Raw genomic sequence first — 19674 nt, forward strand, 5'->3', positions numbered from 1 at the left:
TTTTTTTTTTTTTTTTTTTTTTTAGGTTGAAACAGAGGTCTGGAAACCAAGTCTTTATAGGAGTATTCTCGGAGGTCTTATTTAAGACCTCTTGATTATTAAAATTAATTATCTGTCAGGTCAGGCTAAATGGCCGGTGGGGGTTAGCGTCAAAAACTACACTAGAGACGGCGCAGGGAAGAAGGGCAAACAATAAGCAAGGAGTTAGATATGAGAGAGTCTTATCTTGAGCGGGTCCGCGGAGCGTCGGAGTTTCCATGTCTTAAGTGGTGTTGGTCCGGACGTCTCTGGAGCAGCCTTGGCGTGGGATGCGTGGATCTAAGTGGAGATTCCGTCATCTTTTATGGCTGGAAGGGGTGACTGGTCTGTGGATGTCCTGCTTGGTACAGTTCTGCCAAGGGGCCCAGATTTGGGCCTGTACTGCTTGGAGTCCTTTTAGCTGAGCCTGTAGGTCAGTTTTAGGATCGGAGGGGGAGAAGGAGTTAAGCAAGGTTGACAAAGGGGGAGGTCCTCCGTAGAGGATTTCATATGGAGTGAGCCTAAAACGGTTAGGTGTATTTTGGGCCCTTAACAGAGTTAAGGATAGGAGGCGTCTCCAATCTTTTAAACCAGTCTCTAAGGTCAATTTAGTAAGGGTCTCTTTTATTGTTCTATTTATTCTTTTTACCTGTTCTGAGCTCTGGGGTCTATAGGCATAATGTAATTTTCAATTAATCCCCAAAATCCTGGCAAGCCCCTGACTTACCTGAGAAACGAAGGCCGGCCCGTTATCTGACCTAATTACCTTGGGAAGTCCGAATCTAGGAAAGATTTCTTCCAAAATTTTCTTGGCTACTATGTGTGCCGTTTCTTGCCGGGTGGGGTGGGCTTCTACCCATCCTGAAAAGGTATCTACAAACACCAGTAAGTACTTATATCCAGCATAGTGAGGTTTTACTTCTGTGAAGTCTATTTCCTAATAGACTCCTGGGCGGTTACCACGAGTTCGTTTCCTTTCTGGCACTTGGGTAGCCCCAGCGTTTACCTGCTGACAGACCTTACAGGCAGACGTCACTTGTTCTACGGGGGTACTTGCCTTTGGGATTAGAAAGTCAGTTTTTTCAATCAGTAATTTTAGCTTTTGATTACTCAAGTGTGTCCAGGCATGCATCTGCTGGATCATTGCCAGGGCCTCCTTGGTCAGCATTGGGGGTTCGTCAGTGCTGCCAGCAGTTATGCCCCCGGGATTTTTCTCTTGGCCCAGCCGTGGGGGCTGAGCCTCCTCAGCAGGTGACACAGGGCGGCTGGGCTGGGGGGTGCCCCCAGGACTGGGCTCTGTGCCTTTTTGCAGGGAACCTTCCGAATGGAAACTCTAGTTGCTGTTCTCATCATTGAGATCCAGCAGGATGAGAGGGCCACCCCCTCGGGGACTAGCGCCCCTGCCCTGACATTCCTGGCCACGGGATCTCTTTGCCCCGCCACCTGCCCGCCTTTGCTCCTCCTCCTGGTGGTCCACCACTGGCACTCACTTGAAGATACGAAGGGAAGTGTCGCCTACAGTCACTCATTGCTTCTTCTATCTCCGGACCTTCTCGATGGTCGCCATTACCTTCTTGATGTCATCTTTGGCCCGGCTCCGGGTCTCGGCCCGTACGGTCCGGCCGGCCATGCTGGCGGGGCTGGGGCCGGAGCCGAGCCCGCGGCAGGGCCGCCTCCCGTCCGGCGGGCTCAGGCTCGGCGCCAGGCCCGGGCGCCGCGCTCTCGGCCTGCCGTCCCCCCGGGAGTTGGCCGCGCCCTCTTTCATCCTCAACGCCTCCGCGAGTCCCCTGTTCTTTGCAGTAGGCACACTGGTCTTTTTCCACTTTTGGCCGCCTCCGCTTCTCTCCCTCTCTCCCTGGTCCTTTCTCTCTCACAACTGCCACCAGGATTTTTGTTAAATGCTTATCCTTTACTCGGATTTTACGATTCTCTCGCTCTATCTGTTCCTTCGCTAACCTGGCTTCCCTTTCCTCAGGGGTTTCTTTCTTATCTTGGCCAAATTTGTGGGGTGTTTTCCTGCCCCTTTGAGACCCGCCAACAGAGCCTGGCGATAGATTCGGAGACTCTCCCTACCTGGTGCCGTTTCATAGTCCTAGTCCGGGCGGGTGAGGGGAAATCTCTCGTCTATTTTATTGGGAAGTTGGGTTGGGAGGCCTCCTGGTCCTGGCACATTTTTCCGGGCCTCCAAGAGGACCTGCTGCCTTTTTCAGTGGTTAAGAGGACCTGCAGAAGTTGCTGGCAATTATCCCAGGTGGGCTGGTGGGTGAGGAGAATGGATTCTATTAACGAGGTTAGGGCTTCTAAGGCAAGGAGGGTAGATTGGGATGGGGAAGGGGAATGGAGGAAGGGTTTCACCCAAGAGGGAGGATTTCGGACGAGATCCTCCCAAATAATTATGTAGGCCACCTGGTCCGGGTGTCCGAGTGGCCCAGGATCCATCACTGTTGCTTTAACCTGTAAGATAATTGGGAGGTCAAATGTTCTGTCCCGGGGCCACCCAACATGGAGGGTAGGCCACTTGGACGAGCAGAATTTTCGCCATCGTCCTTTACGGACTTCTATGGAGAGGTTGTGGGCTCGAGCCCGAACGTCAGGGAAGTGAGTCAGGGTCAGAGACAAAGGAGTCGTCAACGTCTGTCTTATTTCGTCCACGTATAACAAAGACAAAATGAAAGTAACAAAAACAAAGACCAGACAAGTAAGGAGAAGCCGCGCAGCCAGAGAGTGGCGCCACAAGATCACAAAATATTCAGACGGCAGGGGCGACCTGCCTACAGATTTGAGGAGGCTGACCGAGTCATCAGCCTTCTCCCAGACTACCGCCAGGGCGTCCCCCAGGGCGTAAGTGGGAAGGTGCCGGACACGTCTGTCCCCCTTCCCCACTTAATTCAGAAGGAGTACTCCCCAGAGTTCAGAGTTAGCCGGCAAGACAGACAGAACAAAACGAAAGTACCTGGTAGGTCCGTTCAGTCAGCAGTCCGTGGCCCGGGCCAGATGGGTCTCCGCCGGATGGGTCGGGGGTCCTCGGACGACCCCACTTCCCGGCCAATGCACCAAATGTTAGAACCAAACTGTCGATTCCCTCCTGGGCAAGGGTCGCCGCGAAGGATCACCGACACGAGATTCACAGCAGAGAGTTATTTATTACTAGCGCGCTAGGGTCCCAAGCTCTAAGTTGGCCCTGGGACCCTGACTGCTTGTTACAGGCTGTTTATATAGGCAAACACAAGTTCAAACACAGCTTAGGGCGCGAAATTCAAACAAAGCTTTAGGCGCGTGGTAATTGGGTCTGTCTATGGCCTGAGCAAGGTGTCTTGTTCTAATTGGTTAGAGCAGGACCTTATGAGGTTTTTTTTTTTTCTGGAGTTGTTGATTCCGGGAACTTTGAGGCAGGGTGGGACCCCCGGAATTGGCAGGGTGGGACCCCATGAGGTTGTTTCCCGGAATTGGCAGGGTGGGACCTTATCAGGGTGGGATCCTATCGAGGCAGGGTGGGACCCTATCCAGAGCCATCTGGTGTTAATTTTTTAAGTTCTTTTTTTATGAGGCCTAGTCTCTAAGTTTTATGCGGCCTAGTTTCACTAGTACCAAATACTGATAGGAGATTTGTCAAAGGTCAAGGGCACCTCCACTCAGAATCCGTTCATGGTTACCAAAATGTGAACCTCGAATATCCGAGACAGCTCTCAGTTAATTTAGATCATTCTGAGCAAACTATTGCAAGGACAAAAAAACCAAACACCGCATGTTCTCACTCACAGGAGGGAACTAAACAATGAGAATACTTGGACATAGGGTGGGGAACATCACACACTGGGGTCTGTCATGGGGTGGGGAGTAAGGGGGAGGGATAGCATTAGGAGATATACCTAATGTAAATGATATACCTAATGTATAGTTAATGGGTGCAGCACACCAACATGGCACATGTATACATATCTAACAAACCTGCACGTTGTACACACGTACCCTAGAACTTAATGTGTAAAATAAATAAATAAATAAAATGAAACCAAGAAAAACAAAAACAAATAAACAATAAAAAAAGAAAGTCTATTTTGCCAGGGTTGCCAACACGTGCCCATGACACAGCCTCAGGAGGTCCTGATGACATGTGCCCAAGATGGTCAGAGCACAGCTTGGTTTTATACTTTTTAGGAAGATGTGAGACATCAATCAAAATATGTAAGATGTACATTGGTTCTTTCCAGAAAGGCAGGACAACTCGAAGCAGGGAGGGGGCTTCCAGGTGAGAGACAAATAGTTGCATTCTTTTGAGTTTCTGTTTAGCTTTTCCAAAGAAGGCAATTAGATATGCATTTATCTCCGTGAGCAGAGGGATGACTTTGAATAGAATGGGAGGCAGGAGGCCAGGTGTTGTGGCTCACACCTGTAATCCCAGCACTCTGGGAGGCCGAGGTGGGCAGACCATGAGATCAGGAGTTCCAGACCAGCCTGGTCAACATGGTGAAACCCTGTATCTACTAAAAATACAAAAAATTAGCTGGGTGTGGTGTTGGGTGCCAGTAATTCCAAGGCTGAGGCTGAAGAATTGCCTGAATGGGAGGCAAATTTGCCCTAAGCAGTCCCAGCTTGACTTCTTCCTTTAGCTTAGTGATTTGGGGGCACAAAGATTTATTTTCTTTTCACACCCTTCACTTATTATAAAAAGTTAATAAAATCAAAGCCCTCCAAAATCAAATTCCTCCTATGATCTCGAAATATAAAACTAAACCATAAAAAAGACAATTACAATGTATAGCTAAAGCTATAAAGGAAAGGTCTGGCACCACACCTTCCCTTAAGTGTAGGATATCTTTGACAGAACATGAAAGAAGCTTCAGTCTTAGGCTCTTAGAAGCTGCTCCTTGGGCTATTCTTTGCAGCCTCCTGCTTCACCTTGCACAAACTTAATGGGTTTCTTAGTAGACAAGAGAAAGGGAATTTAGAACAATTGACAACCCCAAACACCACAGAACTATTGGCAAGAGTGAAAACAAACACTAATTCCTAACCACTCAGGGTGTACCATAGGTGTTCCAGTTTTGTAAGGATAAAAATATGACTTGGATGAATTTAGCCTTGATAGTATCCTATTTTCTCCCCTTCACTCAGATGACCTTCTTCTGAAGTCTTTAAGAAAGCAGGCTGTGGCCAGGCGCAGGTGGCTCAAGCCTGTAATCCCAGCACTTTGGGAGGCCGAGACGGGTGGATCACAAGGTCAGGAGATCGAGACCATCCTGGCTAACACAGTGAAACCCCATCTCTACTAAAAAATGCAAAACACTAGCTGGTGAGGTGGCGGGCACCTGTAATCCCAGGTACTCAAGAGGCTGCGGCAGGAGAATGGCGTAAATCTGGGAGGTGGAGCTTGTAGTGAGCTGAGATCTGGCCACTGCACTTCAGCCTGGGCGACAGAGTGAGACTCTGTCTCAAAAAAAAAAAAAAGAAAACAGGCTGTAAGAAATCAAGGAAATTAAATCTAATGTTGGTGCACAGAAAGTCCCTGCTACAATTAAGGTGACCATAGGTGTCAGCTTGCTCAGTTTATACCTGTTTGCCCAGTATTGTAACAGGTCGAGCCACAGACAAAACCTCTCAGACACTGAGTTAAAGAAGGAAGGGCTTTATTTGACTAGGAGCATTGGCCAGACTCATGTCTCAAAAACCGAGCTCCCCCCAATGATCAATTCCTATCCCTCTTAAGGGCTTACAACTCCAAGAGGTCTGTGTGAGAGGGTCGTGATCGATTGAGCAAGAAGCCCGTATGTGACTGGGGGCTGCAAGCACTGGTAACTAGAATGGAACAGAACAAGACGGGGATTTTCACGGTGCTTTTCCATACAATGTCTGGAATCTATAGATAACATAACCGGTTAGGTCAGGGGTTAATCTTTAACTACCAAGCCCGGGGCGTGGCACCTGACTATCTGCCAGTGGATTTCATTTCTGCCTTTTAGTTTTTCCTTCTTCTTACTTTGGAGGTAGAAATTGGGCATAAGACAATATGAGGGGTGGTCTCCCTTAGTATAAATATTGATGGCATCGACTTTGGCTCAAAAATGTGTCATTTTAGATGATGTTACATGGTCACTTCAGACATAGTCTTTGCTAGTGTAACTGCCTTTGCAAAAATTACAATAATGGCAAAATAATGGCAGTGAAGGAGATCTGATCAGGCTAAACCTCATCTTTCCTTTGGCCTTCAAGCTGCCTTTAATTATTCCTGTGCTTAAGCCAAGATAACTTTGGGAGCCATTTAGTTTATAGTTTAAATGATAATAGCCCTTCCCCAAAACTCAACCACCTTTGTAAAGTTAATGAGACACCACCAGGCGAGGTAGATGGGGAAGCCTGAATTCTGCTAAGGTGTAGATACGAACAGTTGCCAGCCATTATATACAAGTGATCACAAGATATGCAACTTCCCCAATTATTCCTGCAGATAGCATCACCATTGTGGAATGTAAAATTAGCCTTTTGAGATATCTTTTCAGGTTTTTTCGCATGTCGGAACACCAATGGCTCCACCTGGACCCACCAACTCCTCCTGTGACCCCACAGAGAAGTGACTCAGCATGCAAGAGGACCATTCCCACACAGATACGCCTCCAACCAATCAGCAGCAAGCACACATTGCCTAAACCCCCAAATCCCTTCCCCCAAAATACCTTGGAAAAATCCTAGCCCTCACATTCTCTGGGAGACTAATCTGATTGAAAATAAAACTCTGGTCTCCTTTTCAGCTGCCTCTGCAAATTAAACACTTTATTGCAATTCCCCTGCCATGACAAATTGACTCTATCTGGACAGTAGGCAAGAACCCATTGGGCAGTTACACTAGAGCAGCAACAACACCCACTAGAATACCCATGGTAACAGGCATGATGCTGATGTAACAGCTAAAACCAAGGTCTCTTCAAGGTTACCCTTTAGCAATATTACCTATAGCAACAAGGACAATAGAAGGAGCATTAAAGTATAGAGTTGAAATCAACACTAGTGTCTCCTGAAGGCAGTCTTTCCAGGGCCCTGATTTAGGAAAGCCTGGATCATGCCACAGGAGGAGGAATAAGGGTGAGAGATGTTGCCAACTCACTTGTGCACTGGTGAGGGCTGGAAGACTAGACACTAATTTAAATAGCATGTAGGTCACGGCTGGTATCTGAGAGGGAGAGAGCCTTTCCAAGGTTTATCTTTATCAATATTTTAGATTTTGAGCATGTGAATCTAGATGTATTCAGGAATGAGAATGACATTCAAATGATATTAAAAACAGTATGCAGAAAATCTAGATGTAAAAAAGAAAAAAATGGCTAAGTATGTTATAGTATATTTTCATTCCAAATATTATACAAAGTAAAATTATTCTGTAAACATTATGACAGAGGTTCTAGTTCAAGAAGACTGACTAGAGACATCAGATACCAGTTGTCATAAGAGGAACCAAGATTACTTACTTGTAATCATAACTCAAATAGATTATCGAGGGGAACGTGTTAGAACCTAGTGGAGAACTCCCAGGAAGAAGCTGGGGCACAGAAAAAGAGAAAAGCAAAAGACTGGCAGAAATCAGCTGGGAACCCCAAACAACTGGTATTTCATCAGAAAGATAGGTGGAAATGTTTTGGCTCTCCTCATCCGTGTGGCAGACCTCTGATATCTGAACTGTCAGACAGCTCCTCTACCTTTGTGAGCCCAAACGCTGGTATATGCTGGTATAGACAGCAAATTGGTGACTTTCTGAGGGCATTATCAGACTACCAACTCACTACAGGTTACTCACCCTTCCTCTAACTTGAGCAGTGGTGACCCGGCACCATACTTGTGGTGAAGCCATCAGATAACTGTGTCTTACCCAGGGAATATCAGCCCTTGTGTCTCCATATCACGGGAACCCCTGCAGACACTCCCCAGTGCCTGCTCAGATTATGTCAGCTGCAAAGGACTGGCTGGACCTAGGGGAGTTGCAGAATTTCCAGGGGTCTATGCCCTGGGGAGGGAGTATATCCCTGGGGAGGAAGTGTTGCTCCTAAAAGAAGGGAGAGTGCAGCTCATGAAGGGAGCACTTCTTGGGACAAAGAAAATCAGATCATGTGCTTTTCAGTGCCCAAGTGTTTCCCATTTGTGAGCTGTAATGATGGTCCTGCTTCCAGCAGAGATACAGGTGCTGTGGTTGGCTCTGCAAGGGAGGACTATAGGTCCATTCCAGTGGCCAAGCAGCTTCCGTGCTCAGGCCCAGGCATAGAGAGGAGTACTTCTACTCTTCCTCTGCTCACTGCTACAAACACAGCTGTGGCCACTCCCATAGGAAGTTGGCACAAGCATGCTGGGGGAAAGCCTTTCTGAGGTAATTAGGGGTGACTGCATCCCCACTGGCAGTGTTCACACTAGGCCAGAGTTATGTGAAAGGTGGGGAACTGTTCCCTCTTTACACAGAGCACCAGCATTCCTGTAGTGGAGAGCTAGAGGTTTCTGTGTCTGGGGCTGAGGGGACAGTTTCTGCACCACAGCCATTTTGACAGTGAGTTTACAAGGCAGGTGTCTTTTATGGCCCTTGGCAACATTGCAGACCAGATATGGACAGGAGTGTCTGACAGAACTGTGTGTCCTGACTACCAGGACAAGAGTGTGACAGGAAAATGGGTCATGTTCCTGCCTGTCCAGGCAGTAGAGCTGGAGCAACCTCACTCCCATACTCTGGGGATATCCCAGCACATTTCACCCTAAGCTTCCCTAGCACCTCTGTCAGGGCTGGTGCTTGTACTTGCCATTGGGGGATCCAAGGGTGAGCTTGCCCAGTCCAGCTCCAACTAGCTTCATCCCCTTCTGTGGAGCTGAGTGGGGAGCCCAGACCACTGAGCATTCCACAGACCAACCCATTGCCTGAGCCAACAAAGAGCTTCTCCATGTAAACAAAGAACGAGGATCAATCCTTCTGCTACCACCACACTTGGTTCTTACATGAAAGAACCACCTACTGACTTGGAGGTTAAACTACACAACCCAATACTAAATCTCCTGACACAAGCGCACAGTGCATGGGAACAAGATAAGAAGCTTCTGGAGACCTCCACTATTCTGACCCTGGGGGAGGCCATGAGACTGCTCACATGCCCCAGTACATTGCTACTACAACCAGCATTTGAGAAATTCACCACATTAAGGATATCTACAACCAAGACTCTACATACAGAATCTTTACCACAGAAAGCACTCAGAACCAAAGCCAAGTGGCCGTATGTAGCATACATTATAGTCACATCCTCAAGGGAAGAAAAAAGTTCCATCCAAATAAAAAATTCAAAAATAAGGAGAAATAATTTCTCGCTATGAGAAGAAACCGGAGAAACAATTCTGGAAGTATGAAAAAACAGAGTGTTATGACACCCCTGAAGGATCACACTAACTCTTTAGCAAAAAATCCTAATGAAAATCAAATCTTTGAAATATCAGATAAATAATTCAAAATATTGATTTTAAAGAAGCTCAATGAGATCCAAGAGTAAGCTAATAAAAAAATACAAAGATATCAGAAAATCAGTTCAGGAAAATGGTCAAAAATTTGCCAAAGTGATAGATATTTTTTAAAAAGACAACTTCTGGAAATAAAAAGTTCATTGAGGGAATTAAAAAATATAGTAAAATGCTTTAACAATTCACTAAACCAAACAGAAGAATCTCATAGCCACCATGGAATACTACTGAGCATACTACTGAGCCATAAAAAATTTGAAAGTATGCTACAATTATGTCTTTTGCAGGAACATGGATGGAACTAGAGGCCATTATCTTAATGAAAATAACTGAGAAACAGAAAATCAAATACTAAGTTCTCCCTTATAAGTGGGAGCTAAATAGCATGCACGTGGACAGAGAGAGTGGAATAGGCATTGAATACTTGGGAAGGTGGGAGGGTTAGAGGAGAGTAAGAAATACGAAATTACCTAATGGGTACAGTGTACACTATCAGGGTAATGGTTATATTAAAAGCACAGACTTCACCACTATGGAAAACATCCAGACCACACCACTATACAAAACATCCAGACCACAAAACTGCACTTGTGCTCTCTAAATCAATTTTTTAAAAATATTGTGAAATTACTTAGAAAAATAGTTATAATGGTAAGTGAATAAAATATTTTGCATATGCATATGAATAATATCATTATGGCTATATTAAAATGTATGCATGGAAAAGCTGGAAGAACATTAAAGAAATGTAACTAATGATTATCTTTTAGTAGTAAGAGTATGGGTGGAATTTCCCTAAAATTTACTTTTTTACATTTTCCTAATTTTCTTGAATAATCTATACAGTTTCCATAATGTAAACTTCCAAAATGAATCTTCTACTTTGTTTGCTGTGCATCTATTGAATAAAACTCAAAGAAACAATAAGCAGATTTCTGTCCAGGTTCTGTCTTCTTAAAACTCTAAAAGGACTTTTTTTCAATAAAGGACATTTCTCTATTCCATTATTTTTTTTTCCACTATCTTCCTTCACAGAAAAAGTTCTCCAAAGAATTGTCCTACACCATGTCTGTATTTTATCATCTGCTTCCAGCTTCTGGACCTGCTTAAATCTGACTTCTCACTTCTTCTACCCTTGTATGGTCATGAGTTACTTCACCGTCATTAAATCCCATGAACACTTTTCCAGTACTATCACTTGATCTGTCTCTTCTCCTTGAAACATGGATTTCATTAAGTTTCCATGACACCACACTTACGATTTTCTCATACTTTGGTGTTTGGCACTTTTTAGTCTTATGTGCCAGCTTAACCTTTTTTTGTCTAAACTTCAAATGGGCAAAAATTAAATGGCCAGTCACAGACTCTTCTCTCACCCTATACTGTTGCCGAGATTACAGTATCTGTCTCCATCACTTTAGTTATCATAATTAGGTTGGAAATTCACATATTTATATTCCTGACATAGTTCTCTAACCTCATTTGCAAGTACTCAACTATCTACTCAACATGTACACTAAAATGCTATTTAGGTACTGCATCTCAATATGCAAACTGAAATAATGTCTTGGCCCCCTTCTAATAAGCTCCATCCCTGATGTCCTTTATATTGCCAAATGATATAGTCATCTACCCAGTTGCTTAATCAAAAAATCAGCAGGTTATATTTGTTGGCTCCATGTCATCTTCAAATTTATCCTAGCACCAAGTCCTGTTGATTCTCTGTCACAAATAAATCTTCAATTTGGCCACCTGTCTGCATCTGCCTTGTTGAAACCAAAGATAGTTTTTATGCTCACTACCAAAACCATCTCCTAATCCTCATGATGTGTCACAAGATTAGGCCGGGCGCGGTGGCTCAAGCCTGTAATCCCAGCACTTTGGGAGGCCGAGACGGGCGGATCACGAGGTCAGGAGATCGAGACCATCCTGACTAACACCGTGAAACCCCGTCTCTACTAAAAATACAAAAAACTAGCCGGGCGAGGTGGCGGGCGCCTGTAGTCCCAGCTACTCCGGAGGCTGAGGCAGGAGAATGGCCTAAACCCAGGAGGCGGAGCTTGCAGTGAGCTGAGATCCGGCCACTGCACTCCAGCCCGGGCTACAGAGCAAGACTCCGTCTCAAAAAAAAAAAAAAAAAAAAAAAAAAAAAAAAAAAAAAAAACAAGATCAATTTCATGGATCAGTGTTTCAAAAATAAAATAAAGTAGAATGGAATAATATACAAGGGAAGAATAGCAAAGAGGAGAGAATATTGCATAAATTGTTAAGCATTTTTATAAAAATTTTGTTTTAGCTGCAAGTGTGCTATGTGCTACATGCGGTTTGTTGTAAAAACTGTTGTTATTTATGAGGGTAGCATTAACAACAGAGTAGGAAAACACTGTCCTAACTACTGTGCTTCTGCTTTGCACTTTCTAATCTGTTCTTTAAATTTCCAAAAACGCTACGAGAATAATCTTTAACAATTGCAGATCTGATTATGCCATTGTCCCATGTAAACAGTACTTTCCTAGTGCCTTTTGAATAAAATCCAAAGCCCTAATCATGTCAATTTAAATTCTGCACTATCAGGCATCTTCCTCTCTCTGAAACTTGCAGGACGCTGTCCCTCACTTTCAATAATTGAGGAACATTGGTCATCTTTGTGTTCTGGCCTCTGCATCCTCTGGCCTGTGGTCTTATATTCTGTACTCTCCTTGAGATCTATACACGTTTATCCTTCGACTCTCAAGATCTTCCAATTATTCAGATCTCAGCTTCCACATCCCTTTCTCCAGAAAGTTTTGCCAAATTTATCCAGATTCTTTTTCCTGTTTTGTGTTCTACTGACCTGTTGCTCTTAATGTTGGTAAACTTAATATGTAATCAGCCTTCACTCTGTACACAGCAACTGACTTCCTTGAGGACTGTGAGTTTTCCCTGGTGAGTGGTTACTATCTTGTTTGCTAGACCAAGTGCTCAGCATAGTCTCTGCCTTGGAGTGAGCAGTCAGTAAGTATACACTGAATAAATAAATGAACTTCATGAAAAATATAGGAGCCACCAAAAGAAACTCTTTGTATTTCCCATCATAAAATCTACAAAAAATACACTTATCCACACCCTTTTTTTTTTTTTCTCTCAGAGTATGTGTATTTGTGTATCCCTTTTCTCATCAAAGGTAATCATGCAGTGTGGTGAATCCCATCACTATCTCCCTCTGAGATAACTCACTCTATTGATTATACCCTTTATCTCATTTGTATTCATTCCTTCCATTACTCCTGGATCTTTCTGGTTAGATTTTATACATGTTTATAATACTTCCGTCTTAAAACAATCAAATAAATGAACAAAACTCTTGAAACTCTAAATCTCGTTTCAACTACCAATCAATACTAATTTTAAGAGCTCTGCTGAAGGGGGAGACTTGCACAATTGCAGAAAGCTGATTTGGGAGGTGATTTCAGAAAGCTGCAATGAATAAAGAGAAGAGGAAAAAAGGTCAGCATAGGAGCACTGTATCGTGGTCATCACGGTGGGACCTTCTAAAAGAAAAGAGACTACCTTTCAGAATTGTGTGCCTGAAGAATGGCATGCTGGAGCATTTGTCCACTAGCTCCTCCAACCCAGAGATTAAGAGTCTTTAATCTCATCACTGAACTGCAGAGCCATGCCCATTCACTCAGCAGCAGAGTAGGTTCTCAAACAAAAGCAGAACAACTCACAGCATGCCCTTTGGGACTCTGCTCTTTGTCCTCCCAACGTGTTTCAATCTGAACTCATGACGTATCACTCTACTGGCATTGCTGTCAACACTGTCAACTTGTGGGGGATAGACAGAGTGATATCAATGCACCAGTACCAAACATCATGGTTCAATCAATGGCAGCACATGGTGCAGAAAAGCAGGAGTTTAGGAGATGACATGATGGTCCAGTCTTGATTTTCCCTGACCTTCAACAGTATTTGGCTCAGTTGCCCACGTACTTCTTCTCAAAACACTACCTTCCTTTTTTTTTTTTTTTTTTCCATGAAATGATTTTCCTTGTTTTCCTGAAATTCCCTTGTGGCTTTCTCAGTCTCCTACGCAGATTTCTGTTACTTTAAACATTGAGATTTCTTAGGATTAGGACCTAGACTCTGCTCTTCACATTTCATTCTTTCATTTTTAATGCTGTCTCATTGTTCTATAACTCTATTATCTTTTTTACAAGTATTTGTTTAATGTCTGCCTATTTCACAAGATTGTTATTTCCAAAGCACCATATTTTTCTCAATGCCATCATAAAGCACAAAAGAGAAATACGTTACATCTAATTAATCAGGAGTCCATTGTTTTCGGCCCTACTACCCTCTGGACCTGCCCAATTGTTCTCCCATGCACAGTTGCCTGTCCTTGTAGAAACTAACCACAGGGAAAATAGGGCAGGCCTATGATTATTCAGCAGCATAAATCACCATTCTCAGCAGAGTGCCAAAAGCCATTTAAAGCCCAGCTTCAGAATAATTTTCAAACACTATTTGGCTCTTCACAGTGATATTTACTCATAAAATAACCCCGTCTTCAATCATCAGCAAGTAGCGAAGTGTGATTAAAGCATCATTGGCCAGATTTTTGGTTATGGGAAAGATGGAACAAGTCCACTGTTTAAGAAAGTGCAAACAATATAATAAAAGTATTAGATGGTTTCTGAGGAAAAAAAAAAAATTTCCTGTTCAGTTTTTATGCATTATAAACAGGTAAGGGAAACTCATCTAGGACTTGGAAATGCTGATGAAGCAAAATTGCTGGTCAGTTAGGAGTAAACAGTTCCTTCAAAAGAAAAACACCTCTTGTAACACTTCCTTTTATGTGATAAACAGTTTGAGGTGGTTATAGGGGAAGTGATGCTTACGAGGTACAAAATTAGTTATATTCAAATGTGCATGTGTCATGGGGGAGTGGACTGAAGATTTTCTTGAATGAATGTAATATTTTGATGAGCATACAGGAAGACATATGTAAGTATAAATTTTGAATATTTACTGAGGGAGTTTATTATCTCTAACTAATTTGGAATATTATATTTAATTATCTAGGTAAAGCAATGAACTCAAAGCCACCAATAGATTATTGGTGTATATGAATGCAGAGTCTAAAAATAGCTAAGCCATCATAAATATTATTGTCATGATTTATTAATTTAAAGTACTAATTAGTCATTAAAACTCTTCTAACTAGCCTCTGTTATCAATCAACAAATATTTACTGAACAGTTATTAGGTATCTTCATGCTCTCACTTTGCTATAGAACAGCATGGAAAGGAAAAGACAACAAGAACCAATTAATTCTATATAGGGGACTAATAAAAAATTTTGAATTATTTGCCTTGAGTATGGACATTGATCTCAGAAAGGACAATTTAAAAGACCAAATTGCTTTACAATTTACTGCAGATATTCACAAACAAACAAAGCTGCTAATTAATGCAGTAGCCATGCAACAAATAAAAGGGATTGGGCATGGTCTGAAAAACAGAATAAACGAGTATTCTGTGCTTCTGAAGAAAAATCTCTTTCTAGAGGAATCTACCATTGTTTTGGTACTACCTTTGCTCTGACACAAATGATGAGATTTTCTCTCCAAATTTATGTTTATTTTTCTTTCTTGTTCTTTTTTTTTTTTTTCTGTGAGACAAGATCTCTGTTTGTCACCCAGGCTGGCATGCAGTGGCATGATCATGGCTCACTACAGCCTCAACCTCCTGGGTTCAAGCAACCCTCCCATCTCAGCCTCCCAAGTAGCTGGAGCTACCAGTAGGTGCTACCACACCCAATTATTTGTTTTTACTTTTTACAGAGACAGGGTCTTGCTATGTTGCCCAGGCTGGTCTCAAACTTCTAGTCTCAAGTGATCCCCCTGCCTTGGCCTCCCAAAGTACTAGAATTGCAGATGGAAGCCATTGTGCCCAGCCTAGTTTCATTTCTTAACTAGGCTAATTCAAACTGACTTTTGTTTCAAGTGACATGAGGATAAGCATTTTAATATATAATGATCCCAAGCTTGTAATTAAAGGGTCAAAATTTTTATACTAAATTTTTCCCAAAAAAAAACCCTTTTCATCAAAACGTTTATTTTCTTTATAGATAGACTATTTCCTTATATTCAAAAGTAAAGGATACTATGATTTGGCAGAATATTTGGTGAAAACAGTAGTTAATTAACATCTACCCTATCCATGTAAAAGTGTTAAATAAATATAAATATCCTCTGAAAAAGCACAAACTTTTATGATTTAAAAATGTTTTATAAATAAATAGTTCATCTCTGTGTTATTTCACCTTCATACTGTTATAAAAAACTGTCTGAGATTGGGTGATATATAAAGGATAGAGGTTAAATGGACTCACAGTTCAGCATGGCTGGAGAGGTCACAGGAGACTTACAATCACGGCAGAAGGCAAAGCGGAAGCAAGACATCTTCTTCCCAAGGAGGCAGGAAGAAGAAGTGCTTAGTGAAGGGAAAGAGGTCCTTATAAAACCTTCAGATCTCATGAGAATTCACTCACTATCAAGAGGACAGCATGGGGAAAACTGCCCCCTTGTTTAACTACCTCCACCTGGTCTCTCCCTTGACACGTGGGGATTATGGGGGTTACAATTCAAGATGAGATTTTGGGTGGAGACACATTCAAACTATATTAATCTCCCTAATAATTGCTACATAGATTATAAAACATCCCAATCCCCAAAATATATTTCAATCAACGCAATTACCAAATTACCAAAATAAATGAAAAGTCAAATTTCCAATATGAATCTTTATGTACCAGTGCCAGAAGTTTGAGCATGTTTCTTTTAATTGTGAATAAGTGGAATTGTAATTGTAATGAGGGTTGCATGGTGAGACAGTGCTCATGGTAAGACAACTAACATGGGAAAAAACATAAGGCATGAGGTTTTCTCAGTCTCTTCACAGATCATTTGCCTCTCAGTGCCCCAAGTGAGAAAGGAAAAGCTATAATGGTGTATCATTGCTGTGATGTGATGGTCTTTGGAAGTGTGACTATAGCTAAACTATAGACTGCAATAATCAATCAAATACAAATCTAGGTGTTGCAGAAAGGTTTTTTTGTAGCTGTGATTAAAGTTCATAATCAGTTGACTTTAAGGGATACCATTCTTGATAATGTGAATGGACCTTACTCAGTCAGGAGTAAGACCTTAAAAGCATTGCTAAGGTTTTCCCAAAGGAGAAGAAATGTGAGCAGGACTTTCCCCCGCCACACCACCATGGCCAAGTGTTCTATCCTGCCCTATGAATTTCAAACTTGCATCTCCAACTCCCACAAATGATTAAGCCAATTCTTTGCAAAAATATTTTAATGTGTATCTCCTACTGAGTCTGCTTCTCTGGTTGAACGCTGACAACTCCCTATCATCTTGGTTGTAGAGGAAGAGGCCAGACACTTCAATGTAAAGAAGCCACAATCAGGTGGTTTCTATGGGCCTTGACATAATTCAAATAAGCCATATTCTACCTCCTCAAATGGTGCTTCAAGCTTAGCTTTAATCTTTGAAACTATTCAAGGAGAAACAAAACTAGAAAAAAAGCTGAAAAAAATAGGCTAGATAATATATAATAATTTTTTAAGTTATCTTGAGTAGAAAATCAGAGAACTTTTTTGAAAAATCTTTCTGACTGATGTCTCTATAGAGTTCTGTACATTTTACTCACTCATTGATAAAAAGTAACCTATTGGGCTCTGGGAAGAAGAAAGGTAATTCTCCTGAACCTAGGTCAATAAATTCCTAAAAACTTTTCATTTTATAAAGCATAGGTGAACTCCCATATTAAAAGGGACTATTTGTATTCAATAATCAAATTCTTTTAAATAAACTATTTCTCTATTGCTGTCTTCATTTATACTTACATTGATTTTTTACATGCACATATATATCTATATGAATATACATATGGTACAAGGAACATGGCTGTGCTTTGGTCAAGGATAGGCCAAGGCAGGATGTTTACATCAGCAACTTTAGGGCACAGGCATATAACTCCACTCGTTATCACAGCCATGAAGCCATAACATGGGAAGGCTATCACTTGGCTCTACACCAGTATTGTCTGTAAAAGGTATAATTGCCCTTTTAACAATGTGTAGGTATGCTGGTTCCCACAGAAAGGGTCAGAGGTGTCTGTCTTTGCAGACAGACAGAAGGGAGCCAGGACACAGCTCAGCTCACTTGTGCCTAGAGAGAGAGAGCTAAGCTGCTGACCGTGAAGGCAAGAGAGAACCAGACACACAGCTGTGTATGGGGGCCGCTGGACTAAACAGCCAGGACAGGGTGAACAATGTGAGAAAAAGCTGTTGATGAGAGCTGCTGCTGAATAAAATCATCTTTCACTGCCTACGGCCCCTAGAGTGTTCTTTCTGCACATTCACCCACTTCCTCCAGACCTCAGGATGGGCTAGAACCTAACCCCAAACATAACAATTGGCATAGTCGTGAACCTGACATATGGTTATGCAATTTGGCAAATATATGGATTTGAGAAATTATGCTAGGGTTAAGAATCGTGTGCTCCATCATGATTATGTGTTCCATCATAAAACCCATGACCAAAAAATAGATAGTAAACTGATTTACACATATGAAATTATTTGAAGTCTCATTGCATCTGTCTTATAATATCCCCTTCTCAGGACTAATGATATGAAAATTCAGGATTAAAGATAAAAACCCATAAATCATAAAGAAAATGACACCTGTTTTTCTTCTTATAAATCATTTTCCAGTACAACAGTGGACTGGATCAATCCATCATGGCTGAAGCTAAATACAACATTAGTTTCCAAAGATATGTACAGTTTTAGTACTCTGCAAAAGCTCATTAATTTTCCTCAGGTATTTGAGAATACAATCATCAATGGTGTAATGAGTGAAAGGAATTTACTAGAACATCTTGATTTTTATTTTAATGAGGAGAAAAGGTAAAGTATGTAGGTATTCCACCGATTGGTTTCACATACACCTCCAACTTAGGAATGTTGTTGTATTTGTTATAAAAAGACAAGTTTTGTAACTAAGCAACATTTTCAAAAGAAACTATTATGATTAGGGTCTGAAGTCCCTGAACTATGTAAGTGTAACTAACATATTTGAAGTATAGAATAAGTAATTTCAGCCTGAGTTTGTAGCCTGGGAAATAGGGATCTCAATTTTCAAACAGGGGAAAGAGGAGGAGGAGATAAAGAAAAGCTGAGAGGGAAAAGAAAGGAGATAAAGAATGGGGTGGAGGAGAAATGTATTCCTGTTTCTAAATGTCGTTGTTACCTTAAGAAACATTTTTAAGTTACCTTTGATTTCTATTCCTGCCTTTTTTCTAACCCCTTGGTCCATTTTCTCAAGTATCTAAGTAACTCACCTGCTTTAATCAGCACTATCCAATGCCCACTCCAAGATTTCTTCCTAAATCCTAAGGTCATGCAACTTTAAAAGATAAGGCCTACTAAATTCTTAAAATCAGTGACTTTAAAACAATCACAGTGACTTAAAATCATTGGAAGTGTAAGAAAAGAATAATAAAACTTTTTTTTTGGATAGAAGAAAATATCCAGATATTAAGTTGGTGCAGCGCATAAGCCATTTATTTATTCATTCACTTCATTTATTCAATAAACATCTAAGTGCTTCTCGCCTTGAAAGACACTACCTAATGTTAGTTTCGCTAACATATTCCTTCTCTTTTCAGTGTCTTGCCTTCTCTTACTGTGGAACCTCACAGACTCTCTTAAAATTTCTCAGTTTTAATGTTTCGTTTTTTGCTTGTTTCCACAACGGCCCATATGTCAGTAAAAGCAGAGGCTCCTTCTGGTAGAAGTAGATGAGGTGCAGCGATTTGTACAGAGGGTCAGGAAGAACCTCATCTGTTACCCTCCATTAATGTATACTCCTGGCAAATTGACTAGGTCAGAAGACTTACATAAAAATTTAATTTACTGGTTAATCAAGTGGACAAAAGAGCTTGCTGGATATTTAAAACTCTGAAGAAAAATCACATTAATTACCTCAGAGAACTCTCTATCAAAGAACTAATCATTCCTAAACCATATTGAGTTCATTGTGCCCCAATATTTTTGGCACTCAAGAGACAGAGACCTCTGCTCCTCATGAGTCCTGTGTTTGAAAGAGAAATTTTCTG

At 41.8% G+C, this 19674-nt stretch overlaps 1 pseudogene; it reads right to left on the minus strand.

The window, feature by feature from the left end:
* Positions 1-204: 204 nt before the first annotated feature.
* LOC126956122 (uncharacterized) lies at positions 205-1790 on the minus strand (annotated as a pseudogene).
* Between the last annotated feature and the right edge of the window lie 17884 nt (positions 1791-19674).

The sequence above is a fragment of the Macaca thibetana genome, chromosome 1, assembly GCF_024542745.1.
Source record: "Macaca thibetana thibetana isolate TM-01 chromosome 1, ASM2454274v1, whole genome shotgun sequence".
NCBI lineage: Eukaryota > Metazoa > Chordata > Mammalia > Primates > Cercopithecidae > Macaca > Macaca thibetana.